This window comes from Sapajus apella, unplaced genomic scaffold (assembly GCF_009761245.1).
Source record: "Sapajus apella isolate SASKATOON/1434 unplaced genomic scaffold, GSC_monkey_1.0 scaffold37, whole genome shotgun sequence".
Classification (NCBI taxonomy): Eukaryota; Metazoa; Chordata; class Mammalia; order Primates; family Cebidae; genus Sapajus; species Sapajus apella.
In genome coordinates this window covers 20,118,428-20,133,279 of record NW_022436977.1, presented here as the reverse complement: position 1 = coordinate 20,133,279, position 14,852 = coordinate 20,118,428, and positions in this window count along the sequence as shown.

Here is a 14,852-nt window from a genome sequence, read left to right as displayed (position 1 = left end):
TCCAGGTTCATCCATGTCCCTACAAAGGACACAAACTCATCATTCTTGATGGCTGCATAATATTCCATGGTGTATATGTGCCACATTTTCCCTGTGCAGTCTATCATTGATGGGCATTTGGGTTGGTTCCAGGTCTTTGCTATTGTAAACAGTGCTGCAATGAACATTCGTGTGCACATGTAGAATGATTTATAATCCTTTGGATATATACCCAGTAATGGGATTGCTGGGTCAAATGGAATTTCTATTTCTAGGTCCTTGAGGAATCGCCACACTGTCTTCCATAATGGTTGAACTAATTTACACTCCCACCAACAGTGTAAAAGTGTTCCTATTTCTCCACATCCTCTCCAGCATCTGTCGTCTCCAGATTTTTTAATGATCGCCATTCTAACTGGCGTGAGATGGTATCTCAATATTGTTTTGATTTGCATTTCTCTGATGACCAGTGATGATGAGCATTTTTTCATATGTTTGTTGGCCTCATGTATGTCTTCTTTTGTAAAGTATCTGTTCATATCCTTTGCCCACTTTTGAATGGGCTTGTAAGTTTTTTTCTTGTAAATCTGTTTTAGTTCTTTGTAAATTCTGGATATCAGCCCTTTGTCAGATGGGTAGACTGCAAAAATTTTTTCCCCTTCTGTTGGTTGCCGATTCACTCTAATGACTGTTTCTTTTGCTGTGCAGAAGCTGTGGAGTTTGATTAGGTCCCATTTGTCTATTTTGACTTTTGTTGTCAATGCTTTTAGTGTTTTGGTCATGAAGTCTTTGCCTACACCTATGTCCTGAATGGTTTTGCCTAGATTTTCTTCTAGGGTTTTTATGGTGTTAGGTCTTATGTTTAAGTCTTTAATCCACCTGGAGTTAATTTTAGTGTAAGGTGTCAGGAAGGGGTCCAGTTTCTGCTTTCTGCACATGGCTAGCCAGTTTTCCCAACACCATTTATTAAACAGGGAATCCTTTCCCCATTGCTTTTGTCTGGTTTGTCAAAGATCAGATGGTTGTAGATATGTTGTGTTACCTCCAAGACTTCTGCTCTGTTCCATTGGTCTATATCTCTGTTTTGGTACCAGTACCATGCTGTTTTGATTACTGTAGGCTTGTAGTATAGTTTGAATTCCGGTAGTGTGCTGCCTCCTGCTTTTTTCTTCTTTCTTAAGCCTCTTTATTATAGCTCTCCCTACATTTTGTTTTACATGCCATTGTTATGTTGAAGAAATCAGGTCCTTTGTTTTCTTTTTAAAAAATTTTTTTTTCTGTCCAGAATTCCTGGAGGGTCCTTTGTTTTCTAGATGCTGTTTTTCAAATGTACTTGTTTTCATTTAATAAATGGCTAAATTTCTTTCTACATCAATAATTATACATATTATTTTAAATCACCACATCCCATTATACAGATATACTAACATCTATAAAGCAAATCGCAATATTTTGAGTGTTTGGATAGTTTACAGAGTTTTGCTCTTATAATAAAGCTGCAATGACTACCCTTGTTTTTGTGCTCCTGACTTCTTATTTCCTGATGTTATTAATATGTTATTTCTTGAAGTTGCATTTTAGAATGAAAATAGTTGGGGTGAAGGGTACACACATTTTTAAGGTGACCTGGTTACACAAGAAAACACAGTATTGACATTAAGACTGTCTAAGAAAATCTCTGTGGGTACCCCAGGCCATGTATGATGTGGGAGGACTCTGGGGTCTTGGGTAGCTCACAGGGGCTGCTGAGGATGAGGCCATGAAGCTACTGGCTGTCAGGCTTCAAGCCACTCTTGGGAAAGTAGGGGCTTGGACTCATAAACTTGGACAGATTGCCAATTTTCCAGGCCTCAGTTTCCTTATTAGTAAAATGGGTGGCCCCTTTTGGCTCTGGGACTACTGCCAGGACATTACAACAAACAGCTCCTGTAAAGGACTGGCACAGAAATCATAGGGAACCATGGCCCAGCTACTGTGGAGCAGTGAGCCCCCCATCAATGAACTGGTACTGGAAGCCTTCCCCTACCCCTGCCCCTCTACCTCAATTCCAGGGGACACTGGGTACCATTCACCAAACCTTTTTTTTCTCCCCCAGGTTTATCTTACAACCAAACCCAAGCAGAGGCTGCCCCACCCCAACACCCATTTTACACAAGGGGGGAATGCCAATCAGAATGCAGGAGCATGGCTCCCTCACCTCTCACCACCTCCATTGCTCAGGGCACTGTGGGGAGGGAAAATCCCATCTCAGCCCCATACACTTCCAGAGTTCCCAACTAGAGGCATCCTGCAACAGTTACACCAGACCTGGGCTCACTGACACGGTTGGGATGGAAGAGGCTGGGCGAATGGCAACTTCAGCTAACCTTGAGGCTGCTGTGTTCATTCTTCCCCACTGGGCCTCAGGAGGGTGAGGATCCCTGATCCCCATGGCACACAAGGAGAGGGCACAGAAGGAAGAAGCCAGAGGGAAGCAAAACAGCCCAGGAAACTTGCCCACCTACAGAGAGCAAAACACCCTCTCCTTCAGTAATCCATTCCCACTGCCACAGCAACAGATGGGCAACTCAGAAGTTGGAGAGCCTCTGTGATGGCTTCAGGGATCTTCCCAGAAAGTACAGAACATGTCTCTGTCTTTCTCCTGGCTAGGCCCACCCAAGTTAGTCAATATCCAGGAGCCCCTTCCCCTTGTGCCTGACCTGGCGGTTTCAGGATACTAAAGTCCAGGGCCTTATCTTATGGCCCAGTAACAAAGTTATTTAGGGCAAAAATATTTCGGCTCGTAATAACCTAGGATTAGCGTTTCTTAGGATATGTAAAGATGGGGCATATTGCTGTTGAAAACTGTCAGCAATGAAACAGCAAAAGAAAAAATGGGGAAGAGGGAGGAGCTTAAGACCAATTGAGATCTGTTTCACTGAGAAGTTCAGGGCAGGAGCCCCTGCAACTCTAATTTAAAGCAAGGCCATTCACCAAACTTTTTTTTTTTGAGACAGGGTCTCACTCTGTTGCTCAGGCTGGAGTACAGTGGCACAATCTGAGCTCACTGCAACCTCCACATTCTGGATCCAAGTAATTCTCCTGTCTCAGCCTCCTGAGTAGCTGGGGTTACAGGCACACACCACCATGCCTGGCTAATTTTTTGTATTTTAGTAGAGACCAGGGTTTCATATGTTTCCCTGGCTGGTCTCTTGAGCTCAGGCAATCCACCCGCCTTGGCCTCCTGAAGTGCTAGGATTACAGGTGTGAGCCACTGCACCCGGCCCATTCACCAAACTTTAACCTGTCCCCAGGAAGAAGTAAGGGAGGTGTGTGTAAATGTTCCTTATTGGTTCTGGCATCTCCAGATAGACATAAATCCATGTGGCATAAAATGACTTGGATTGGGTACTGACTTAGTCCATTTTGTATTACTGTAACACAAAATGGGTCTGAGTGATTTACAAGTAAAGGGGTTTATTTAGCTCACACTTTTGCAGGCCGGGAAGTTGAAGGGAATGGCCATGCCTTCCGGTAAGGGCTTTTGCACTGCACTGTGACACTGCAGAGAAAGTCAGAGGGGAAGCAGACACGTGTGAAGAGGCAAAACTCAAGGGACATTCTGGCTTTATAACAACCCACTCTTGTGGATTTAATCCATTCCTGAGAGAACTAATCCACTTTTGCCAGAATGAGAACTCACTACTGTGAGAATGGTACCACGGCATTTGGGAGAAATCTGTCCTCTGTGACCCAAACACCTCCCATTAGGCCCTGGCTCCCAACACTGCCACATTGAGGATCAAATTTCAACATGAATTTTGGTGAGGACAAACTCAAACTACAGCAGGTGTTAATATGCAAATCTTGGAGGCTCAGACCCCAAGAGATTTGGCAATTTGTAGAACCCTTAAGGAACTTTGCCTTCTGAGTGATTTCAAAGCATTTGTCACATTGCTGTTCCATTCTGTCAGTACATATGTATATTGAACGCTGTGCTTATATAGCTTAATAATACTGTGTACATTTTCGGGTGCTGTTGCATATTTGCACTATCTGCTTTCAGTAATACCAAAGAGAATCATATCTTTTGCCAACCATCATGTGAGATGGGATAGGGCTGCCAGCACTGACAGTATTAAGGGTTGGTGATTCTGGAAAAACTGTTAGCAGTAATCAGAAGCAGTTCAACACGTGATCTGTGAGTAAGTGAACGCAGAAAAAGCTGAGAGGAAAGGAACGAGTAATCTGGGGCAGACGGAAGAAAGTGACTCAGATGTGGCCTTTGGGGACTGGGGCTGCTGGTTCTGGGGAGCAGCTGGGCATTCAGCATAGCACAGGGACAGACAGGCTCTAGCCAGAGCTCTCTTGGGCCAACCCTAGCTTGCCTTCCCCTGTACCACATTGTGGCTGACTGGAGGGACGGCTCTCCTGCATTTGGAGGAGGCAGCTGTAAAGGAAGAGACCAGTGGGTTGTGAATATGCCTTGGGCCCCCTATAGTAAGAAAGAGGTGAGTATACGTTAAGCTACTCTACCTCCTGTGACCTTGAGCAACTCCCCTGACTCCTTCGAGCTTCAGGTTCCTTATCCCTTAAGTGGGAAAAATAAAACCAGCCCGAGACTTGTCACAGGGACAGAATGAAAGAGGCTTGACGTCCTTCGCCTGGTGAATGGCACTCTGATTATGCTTATTAAGTGTTTGTGCCCCTGCCCTTCTCTCACCAAATTCTCTCTTGACCTGTTACATGAGTAGGATGAATGACCCCCAAGACTCTTCCAGCTCTGAGCCCTGAGTCTGCAAAGGTGCTTGAAGGTGTGTGAGAAATTCCCAGGGTGGCGGAAAAGGCCTGAGCCCGGCCCTGACCCAACATCCTCAGCAATTCCACAAACCTGCCAGGAAGAGAGAGACGGCAGCAGACCCGGAGGCCAGGCAGGGAGGAGGAGAGGAACGGGGTGTCCGCACTTACGAGCTACCTCTTACCAGCCTGCTCTGCTGTGCTCCCCTGCGGCCCCCATGAAGGGCCACTGGACCCAGGAGCCCTGAGCAGTTGGCCCACATGGACAAGCACTCCTAGAAGCCATGACCAACTCTCACACCTACATTATGGAGGTGTTCCTAACTGGCTGGCACAGTGCCTGGTGTGTAGAAGGAGCTCTGGAAATGTCTACAGCCTGATAAGCAACCAGACCTCACTCCCAGCTCCAAAGCCATTTCGATTCTACCCATCAGCCTAAGCTAAGCCCAGGGCAGATGGGAGTCCTCAGGCCAGCAGTCTCAACACATAGTGACTCACTTGTGGAAGGGGAAGCTAGGCCTTCAGGACCAGGAGGGGCACGTCCACAGACTGCGGCGAGAGGAGGGCTCACCTGGCCGATAGCCCCCTGCCCCAGAAACCCACCAGAGACAGCCCAGGGTCCAAATAAGATGGGATGACTGAGCTGGACCTCACTGAGGGACAAGGAGTAGGACCAGTTGCTCTATCCAGACAGTTTCAGCTTTTAAGGGGGAATTGTGGGGTACCCTGTGGTGTGGTGAAAACAAAACTGGACCAGAGGCAGAGCTCTGAGTTTGGGGCCAGGCTCCCCAGCCCATTAATTTTAGGAGAGCCATTTGATTTGTGTATGAGGTTTTTTTTGTTTTTTTGTTTTTCCCAACAAAGTCTTGCTCTGTCGCCCAGGCTGGAGTACAGTAGTGCAATCTTGGCTCACTGCAACCTCCTCCTCCCAGGTTCAAGCAATCTTCCTGCCTCAGCCTCCCGAGTAGCTGGGATTGCAGGTGTGTGCCACCACACCCAGCCTTGTGTATGTTCTTGAGTATCCAGGTAGAAGCTGGTGAAACCTCTCAGAATTGTCATAATCTCTACAATAGAATTCTCGTTCTGTGAACAAGAATAAGGGATGAATCACAGCAGCTGGCCACTATAGGTGAGACACTATTCTGAGAATACAAAATGTCTTAACTCATATAACCCTCACAATAACCCTATGAGAGTGACATCACTGCCCCCATTTTAAGGCTGAGAAAACTGAGGTACAGAGGGATTAAATAATTTGCCCCAGATCCCACCTACTTCCTATATTCACATGTTTGAATATGTGCAGGAAATAATGTCCAGGCAGACAGACATCAAACTGTTAATAGCAGTTAGCTCTGGAGGAAAGGACTTTGGGGTTTTGTGTTGTTTGCCAGTGGGGTGGTTGGGGACAGGAGGACTTTCATTTTTTTACTGTATAAATATCTCTATCATTTGAAAAAAATTTAAAAAGCATGTTCATGTATCATTTTTGTGAGTTAAGAAAAATTAATAAGCATGTCTCACCTTGCTGTGGCTTTCAGGCTCAGCTGCAAACTTTTCATTTCCAGAAAGCCCTTGACTGCAACTATTTCCCAGGAGCAGTGAAAGGGAGGGAAGCACCCACTCACCACTACAATCCTAGCAGATCCCGGGGCAGCCTGGGCAGGGTGATCTGTGATACTATGGACCATGTAGGTTTGTTATGAGGCCTCAAGGACCATGGGAGGACAGTAAAACAGATCCTGAAAACGCCGATTCGGAGAAGCCAGCTGGTTCCTTTCACTAGCACTCCATCTTTTAAACTAACCACCTACTTTATCTGATGGTCAGCAGAGTAACTGCCCACAGTAGGGCAGGTACTGGCATCTCGTTTTACGTTGTGTATCTTTATTTTGGTTTTAGCATGTTTTGTGGACTCTGAGTCATTGAGTTTTTTTTGTTTTTGTTTTTGTTTTTTAAAGATGGGGTTTCACCGTGTTGGTCAGGCTGGTCTTGAACTCCCGACCTCAGGTGATCCGCCCGCCTTGGCCTCCGTGTGACTCATGCTTGGATGACAGGCGTGAGCCACAGTGCCCGGCCTGAGTTTTGTTTTTGAATTAGGATGACAAGCCTTCCACTTTTCTGAAGGATTCAGCTGGTAGTGGCTCATGGCTGTGATTATGACGCCTACAGGTGCAGCCTGCCTTGGATGTACCTCTATTACTTCCTTCATTTGCTTTCTTTCATTCTGTATTTCCCTCTGTGATTTCTGCAGATGACTTTGTTTCCTGGGTCCTTGTAAATTAGGTCAGAAGGAAACATTATTTTATCTTTCTAGTTTTTAAACTAGTTTTACCTTAAGAAGTTTTAACAAACCATTTTTTTGGGTGGGTGTGGTGGCTCATGCCTGTAATCCCAGCACTTTGGGAAGCAGAGGTGAGAGGATCACTTGAGGTCAGGAGTTCAAGACCAGCCTGGCCAACATGGTGAAACCCTGTTTCCATCAAAAATATAAAAATTAGGCTGGGTACAGTGACTCACGCCTGTAATCCCAGCACTTAGGGAGGCTGCGGTGGGCAGATCACCTGAGGTCAGTTCATGACTAGCCTAGCCAATGTGGCAAAACCCCATCTCTACTAAAAATACAAAAATTAGCTGGGTGTGGTGGCACATGCCTGTAGTCCCAGCTACTCGGGAGACTGAGGCAGGAGAATTGCTTGAACCCAGGAGGCGGAGGTTGCAGTGAGCCAAGATTGCACCACTGCACTCCAGCCTGGGGACAGAGCAAGACTCTGTCTCAAAAAAAAAAAAAAAAATTAGCTGGATGTGGCGGCACACACCTGTAATCCAAGTTACTTAGAAGGCTGAGGCAGGAGAATTGCTTGAATCAGGGAGTCAAAAGTTGCAGTGGGCAGCGACTGAGATCATGACACTGCACTCCACCCTGGGCAACAGAGCTAGACTCCATCTCAAAAAAAAAAAAAAAAAGGCTTAATAGACTATTTTTTTTTTTTATCATTTCTACTATTGATATCTATTTATAAGAAGGTTATCTTTTGACCTTGTTTTAAGGAAATGTGGATGTGTTTCCTCCTCCAGCCTTACTCAGCCTGTGATATTACATCCCTGTCTAAAAACTGCTGAACCTCCCTGTTTACCTCCCGAGTAGTTCCCACAATATCTTATCTGGTAACACTGTTTTATCAGACCTCATGCCATTCGACAGTTCCCTAACTAGTCCTTCCAATCGATCGCTTCTCCTTGTGCATGTCCCCATGGTTCCTCTGTTCTGCACCTGAGGACTTCTGTCAATTCATTCTTTCAAGCCTTCCATTTCTTCAAATATACTTCCAAAGGGGAAAAATAAACTCGTGTCCTTACCTTATGTTGCTAATTTCTTTTCCTTTAGGTTCTGTGGCTTAGCTTTCAAACTGTTCTCTTTTCTAAGGCTTGACAAATAATGTCCAAGGACATTTTATTCTAGCCTCTTAAAATATCTTTCTTAGCCCCTCATAACCACTCACAAATACTACATGCACACTTATATTATCTTATTTGATCTCATTTCTGAATTCAGAGTTGGCAAGTAGATATGTAGAGAAATGTCATGGAGGATCATACTGCTCTCTGAGCTTTACAAACATTGTTATTTTACTCTCACATTCAGCAGGAAATTGAGGCTGATAGTAGTAATGGAACCTAAATAAATATAACTGGCGTGTCAGGATTTGAGCGCCAGGCTGGTTGCTCAAAAGGCCATTCCCTCAACCACAATGACTCTGTATTTTCTTCATGATATTCTTGGTCACCTTGTTGACCTTGTACCTTGTTATTCTCTTTGTTTAGCTGCTATACCCATCAGGGATTTTTCTTTTTGTATTATGATCAACTCGGTTTAATCTGGCTCTATTTAGACTTTCTATGCTGGTATTCTTGGCATTGTTCATTATTTGCTCTCTTCTATAATGAGGTTTTAACTCAGGCAAAAATGAAAAGCCCCTACCTCACCTCAAACCGCATTTTTCTAGAGGACTCCATTGTTGACAATTTACAGTATATCCTTGCAGATGTACCTCAAACACTATACACACACATATACACTATACATATGTATACACACACACTACACATACATACACATTAATTTAATTTTACAAAAAATGGGATTATACCCTGGTTATACAGTTGACACTTCATATCTATGGATTGTGCAACCACGGATTTAACCTACTGAGAATTGAAAATATTCAGATGTTTGGTACTAGTACCAAAATAGAGATATAGACTAATGCAACAGAACAGAGGCCTCAGAAATAACGCCACACATCTACAACCACTGATCTTTGACAAACCTGACAAAAACAAGCAATGGGGAACGGATTCCCTATTTAATAAATGGTGTTGGGAAAACTGGCTAGCCATATGCAGAAAGCTGAAACTGGATTCTTTCCTTACACCTTGTACAAAAATTAACTCAAGATGGATTAAATATTTAAACATAAGACCTAACTCCATAAAAACCCTAGAAGAAAATCTAGGCAATACCATTCAGGACATAGGCATAGGCAAGGACTTCATGACTAAAACACCAAAAGCAATGGCAACAAAAGCCAAAATAGACAAATGGGATCCAAATAAACTAAAGAGCTTCTGCCCAGCAAAAGAAGCCATGATTGCAGTGAACCAGCAACCAACAGAATGGGAAAAAATTTTTGCAATCTACCCATATGACAAAGGGCTAATATCCAGAATCTACAAAGAACTTAAATTTATAAGAAACAAAAGCCCATCAAAAAGTGTGCAAAGGATATGAACAGATACCTCTCAAAGGTAGACATTTATGCACCCAACAAACATATGAAAAAAGGTTCATTATCACTGGTCATTAGATAAATGTAAATCAAAACCACATTGAGATACCATCTAATGCCAGTTAGAATGGCAATCATTAAAAAATCAGGAGAAAACAGATGCTGGAGAGAATGTGGAGAAATAGGAATGCTTTTATACAGTTGGTGAGAGTCTAAATTAGTTCAACCATTGTGGAAGACAGTGTGGTGATTCCTCAAGGATCTAGAACTAGAAATACCATTTGACCCAGCAATCCCATTACTAGATATATACCCAAAGGATTATAGATCATTCTATTATAAAGACACATGCACACATATGTTTACTGTGGCACTGTTCACCATAGCAAAGACTTGGAACCAACCCAAATGCCCATCAATGATAGACTGGATAAAGAAAATGTGGTACATATACCCCATGGAATGCTATGCAGCCGTAAAAAAAAAATGAGTTCATGTCTTTGCAGGGACATGGATAAAGCTGGAAACCATCATTCTCAGCAAACTGACACAAGAAGAGAAAACCAAATACCACATTTTCTGACTCATAAGTGGGTGCTGAACAATGAGAACACATGGACACAGGGAGGGGAATGTCACACACCAGGGTGGCCTGTTGGGGGTTGGGGGGCTAGGGGAGGGATAGCAGCGGGTGGGAGGATTGGGGAGGGATAGCATTAGGAGAAATATCTAATGTAGATGATGGGGTGATGGATGCAGCAAACCACCATGGCACATGCATACCTATGTAACAAACCTGCACTTCCACACATGTACCCCAGAACGTAAAGTATAATAATAAAAAATTCCACAAATTTCCAAAAAGAAAAACTATTTGCTGTGCACTGAATACTGTGTTGAATCCACACAAATGAAGTGATGTGTTGGTGTCATACGAGGCATTGTAAGTAATCTTGAGATGATTTAAAATATATGGGAGGATGTACGTAGGTTATATGCAAATATTAACACCATTTTGTATAAGGCACTTGGGTATCTGCAGATTTTGGTATCCTTAGGGGGTCCTGGAACAAATCTCCTATGGATACCAAGGAATTACTGTATATATTTCCATATCAGTAAATGTAAACCATATATATTCCTTTTCATGGCAACATATTGAATGAATGTACATAACATAACAGCCATTGACCATAACATAGCACCTGTTGTATGGATGCACCATATATCATCATACATCATTTATCATTCTCCTATTATTGGGTATTTAGGTTTCTTCCAATATTTTGCTATTATAAATCAATGAATTTCCTTGTACATAAATCTTTCCATATAAGTGCAAATTTTCCTATAGGATTCTTAGAAGTCGAACCATTATGCTGAAGGATATGAACATAATTATCAAGCATCACTTCTATGCTTCCTTAGGGGTGGGCAAAAATATTTTCCTCTTTTTCTTTCAGAATAAATGCTACTGAATGAGTTGGACATTTGTTTTTCAGTATTTCTCCCATTGTTTTATCCTTCATTGGCTTCCTTTTTCTTTTTGATGATGGAACATTGATCTTTTAAATTTTGTTTTGACACGATCATAATTAAAAAGCATAAAAGTTTGATTTTGACAACAGTCATCACTTTAAGTCATCAACTCTGGATTTTTCTCTGCTGGCTTCCAGTGCTTGTAATCAAAATCTTAAAAATCTCTACTTCTATGATTATGAAAGCAGTATATATGTGCAATTTTAAAATCTCAGAAATGTGTAACAAGAAAGTAAGTCACTCTTAGCTCTACTCCACCCCCAGAGATAAATATGTTAACAATAAGTAAATATTTTCATAGTCACAATCAAATTACAGGCAAAATTTTTTTTTACTTAAAAATAAATCTTAACTTTTTTTTTTTTTTTTTTTTTTTTTGAGATATGGTATGGCTCTGTTGCCCAGGGCGGAGTGCAGTGGCATGATCCTAGGTCACTACAACCTCTGTCTCCTGGGCTCAAGTCATCCACCTCAGCCACCCAAGTAGCTGGGACTACAGGTACATGCCACCACACCCAGTTAATTTTAGTATTTTTAGTAGAGATGGGGTTTCAATATGTTGCCCAGGCTGGTCCTGACCTCAAGTGATCCACCCACCTTGGCCTTTCAAAGTGCTGGGATTACAGGTGTGAGACACTGCACTGGGCCAACCTTACCCATTCTTATGTGCTTTCAGTTATAGTTTTGTAACTGCAGTTTTTCCAAAGACTTTTGTTTGGATTGGGACCTTTTTTTTTTTTTTCTTTTTTTGAGACGGAGTTTCGCTCTTGTTACCCAGGCTGGAGTGCAATGGCGCGATCTCGGCTCACCGCAACCTCCGCCTCCTGGGTTCAGGCAATTCTCCTGCCTCAGCCTCCTGAGTAGCTGGGATTACAGGCACGCACCACCATGCCCAGCTAATTTTTTGTATTTTTAGTAGAGACGGGGTTTCACTATGTTGACCAGAATGGTCTCGATCTCTTGACCTCGTGATCCACCCGCCTCGGCCTCCCAAAGTGCTGGGATTACAGGCGTGAGCCACCGCGCCCGGCTGGAACTTTTTTTTTTTAAGACACAGTCTCACTCTGTCACCTACGCCACAGTGCATTGGCACAATCATAGGTCACTGTAGCCTCAAACTCCTAGTTTCAACTGATCCTCCTACCTCAGCCTCCTGAGTAGCTGGGACCACAGGTACGCACCACCACACCTAACTAATTATTTTATTTTTTGTAGAGACAGAGTCTCACTATGTTACCAAGGCTGGTCTTGAACTCTTCTTCCTAAGTAGTCCTCCCACCTCGACCTCTCAAAGTGCTGGATTACAGGTGTGAGTCACTATGCCCAGCTCTTGAAATTCATTTTTCATATATATTTTTTATTTCTTAGTACAAAAATTTTATATTTTTGAAAAATGTAAAAAGTATCAAAAAGAAAATAAAATCAACCATATCATCACCTAAAAATGCCCACTGTTGCCATTTTGGTGAGTTTTCATCTATAAAAGTAAATATCTGTCTGGATTTCTGGTTATTTTCCTAGGACAGGTTCCTATAAGAGGAATTAGTGGAACAAATGTTTTAAGACTCGAGATATTTTGCCAAACTTTCTGAATATAAGATTGCTCATCTAATAATTTTCATTGCCTATGGTTATATAATATTCCTTTTGGTGGTGTGGTTTACTTAATCATTCTCTGATTGTTGGACATCCAGACAATTATACCTTCATCAGGTTGCCAAGAGAATTACATGAGAGAGCTATTAGGAAACCAGACCTTGGGTCTGATGCAGAGGAAATCTTCATTACTATTCCTTTGCCAACCCTGTGGATCAACCACTCCAGGTAACGGGCTTCCTGTCCTCCAGATAACTCAGCCCTAAATGCCTCCTTTCCCCATCTGGGGCCACTCCAGCACATTCCCCAAAGTTTATGCCTTCCAAAGGTGTCAGCCTCTTCTGAACCCTGAGGAGGTGAGGCTCTTGTTTTCCAGAACAACAGTGGAGTAACTCACCCTGAGGAGGAAGACACATCACACTGGGTGTTGGCAGATCCAAAGGTGAGAGGAATCCAGAGATGCTCTTTCCTTCTAAAGATGCCATCTTTAGGGAAGTCTGGCTGTGGAAGAGGAACGTAGTCAAAGTCTGGATCAGCAGGATGAGAACTCCCTCCCAGGGACAAATGTGTACGTGGACCTTCTTTACCCTTCAAGGTTAAGCTCAAAATCCCCCTCTTCCAAGGATGTTTTCTGAACTCCCTTTCTGAATTCCTCACAGCTCTCCTACTCATCTTAGCCTTTAATCAGTTGCTTATCACATAGTATAATGTATTCATGAGATATCCCATGGAATGTGCTCTCTGTCTGGCACTGTACTAGGCAGGGGAAAAAGACAGTGAACTATAGGCATAGGTCCTACCCTCTATGGGGCTTACAGCATAGCAGGAAAGAGGAACATGGAGCAAGCACTGTGCTTGCCAGTGTGATGAGCTACTGTACTTTATCCCCAGAGCTGGGTAGGTTTTTGGCTCCTGGAGGGCAGGAAGTGTGTGTTGCTTTTCTTTTGGACACTGTGGAATCTAGTATGACCTGTGTTCACAGCAATTGTTCAATACATCTCCTCAGAACAATTAACAATGGAAAACATATTATCAAAATGCTTGATTGCTTATACCTTTAGAGGCATCAGAGTGCAAAGAGCAGAGACTCTGAGATATCATAGGACCTGGGTTCAAACCCCGATTTTGCCTGTTACTAGCTGGATGCCCATGGGTGATGTACTCTAAGCCTCACATGCCTCCTCTATACAATGGAGGCAGTAATACTGTCTCCAGAGAGTTACTGTGAGGATTAAGTGAGGCAATTTATGTAAATATGTTACAGGACCCAACACAAAGTAAACCTGTAAATGTTAGTGCCCTTTCCCCAGGCTATTTAACCTTGGTTGAGAGGTCAAGGAAACTGTTTTCTTCTATCCATTTGAGAAGGGAAGAGGGAAGAGGGAAGTTTTAGGTCTAGAAGGGGTCTTGGCCTAATCCTTTTTTTTGAGACAGGGTCTCACTATGTCACCCAGGCTGGAGTGCAGTGGTGCGACTGAAGCCTCCGCCTCCCAGATTCAAGAGATTCTCGTGCCTCCACCACCTGAGTAGCTGGAATTACAGATGTGTGCTACCGCGCCCAGCTAATTTTTGTGTTTTTAGTAGAGACAGGCTTTTGCCATGTTGGCCAGGCTAGTCTCAAAGTCCAGGCCTCAAGTGATCCACCCACCTCGGCCTCCCAAAGTGCTGGGATTATAGGTGTGAGCCACCACGCCCATTAGCCTAATACTTTTATTTTCTTGGTGAGACAGATAGAGGCCCAGAAGACTCAGGTGACTTCCCTCAGGTTACCTGGTGATTTAAGCAGTAATAATAGAAACAAAACTCAGGTCCCCTGATTCCAGCATCCAGTGGATTTTGGGCAGCATTTCCTAGATTCTCACTGCTAGCCTCTCACTCTCAAAAAAGGGAATATCTTCATGTTACAGTACATCTGACATCATCGTCCAGGGAGGGTAAGGATTCCTGTGAAATCAGGCAGAGACTTCCCAAGAGATAAGATAGGGAGGTGGCCACTTGGTCATTTTCCATTCCAGGCAAGGCCAGGATGGACGGACTTCCACATGATCGGGGAGGCTGGGGAGTGTGTTCCTGGGGGTTAGAGCAGGCCTCCTTCTGGCTTCACAGAGCCAGACGCCGGTGGGACACAAGAGAGTGAGTGGGGAGCTGGGGAGATGAGAAGGAGGGATGATC